This window comes from Cervus canadensis, chromosome 7 (assembly GCF_019320065.1).
Source record: "Cervus canadensis isolate Bull #8, Minnesota chromosome 7, ASM1932006v1, whole genome shotgun sequence".
NCBI classification, from domain to species: domain Eukaryota; kingdom Metazoa; phylum Chordata; class Mammalia; order Artiodactyla; family Cervidae; genus Cervus; species Cervus canadensis.
Genome location: NC_057392.1, coordinates 59,227,879 through 59,229,227, shown reverse-complemented (window position 1 = coordinate 59,229,227; position 1,349 = coordinate 59,227,879). Strand labels below are relative to the sequence as shown.

At 47.3% G+C, this 1,349-nt stretch overlaps 1 non-coding gene across 1 annotated transcript; it reads left to right on the top strand.

Moving 5' to 3' along the window:
• Positions 1 to 532: 532 nt before the first annotated feature.
• Positions 533 to 605, top strand: TRNAW-CCA. Its single transcript has one exon. It is a non-coding gene; the product is annotated as a tRNA-Trp (tRNA).
• Positions 606 to 1,349: the final 744 nt, after the last annotated feature.

Below are 1,349 nucleotides of genomic sequence, written 5' to 3'. Positions count from 1 at the left end.
TCATGAGTCCCTAGGCTCTGGTTCCAACTACCCAGGATGTGGCTCACTCATTCAGTCTACAAACATTTACTGAGCACCTACTATGTATCAGGCACTAAGCAAGGAGTTGAAGATACAGCCATGAATAGGACAGACATGGTCACTTTTCTAAATAAGTTGTAGTTTAATGGGGGATACAGACAAGTCATAAGACACTGTGATCAGTTCTATGCACAAGCAAGTCCAGGGGGCTTTGAAAGTGTAAAGGGTGGATGCTTAATTTAGACTTCAGGTTTAGGAAAGACTTTTTAGAGGTAATAAAATCAAAACTGAGACCTGAAGGATGAGAGGAGTCAGTCAGAAGGACGGGAAGAGTAGTAAAAGTTGTAGGCCTGAAATTCTCAAAATGCGTTTCCAGACCAGCAGCAGCAGGATCAACTGAGAACTTCTTAGAAATGCAAGTTTCCAGACCTACAAAATCAGAAATCCTAAGTATTGGGCCCATAAGTATTTGTGATTCTAAGGCACCATATAATTCAAGAATCACTGGACGTCCCTGGTGGTCCAGTGGCTAAGACTCCATGCTCCCAATGCAGGGGGCCCAGGTTCAATCCCTGGTCAGGGAACTAGAGCCCACATGACACAACTAAAGATCTTGCACGCCAAAACTAAACAGCCTGCATGTTGCAACAAAAACGATCCTGCGTGCCGCAATGAAGATCGAAGATCCAGCATATCGTAATGAGAAACAAAACATCAAAAGGCCTGGAGAGATTGTGGCTTCCTTCCCCTACAAAAGAATCATACCCCAGTTATGAAAGTGATGATTGCAGTGCCTCATCTGAGATGGAAAAGCCAGGCCCAGTTCAGTCACTGAGTGACAGAAAAACAGAACAGAGAAGGACTACCATTCATTAAGGGCTTCTGAGGTGGCGCTAGTAGTAAAGAACCTACCTGCCAGTGCAGGAGACCTAAGAGACGAGGGTTTGATCCCTGGGTTGGAAAGATCCCCTGGAGAAGGGCATGGTGACCCACTCCGGTATTCTTGCCTGGAGAATCCCATGGACAGAAGAGCCTGGCGGGCTTCAGTCTGTAGGGTTGCAAACAGTTGGACACGACTGAGTGACTAACACTTTCACTTTTTTTCAAGAGCCTTAGGCTTTCAGATCGGAGAAGGCAATGGCACCCCACTCCAGGACTCGTGCCTGGAAAATCCCGTGGACGGAGGAGCCTGGTGGGCTGCAGTCCATGGGGTCGCTAAGAGTCGCACACGACTGAGCGACTTCACTTTCACTTTTCACTTTCATACATTGGAGAAGGAAATGGCAACCCACCCCAGTGTTCTTGCCTGGAGAATCCCAGGGACGGGA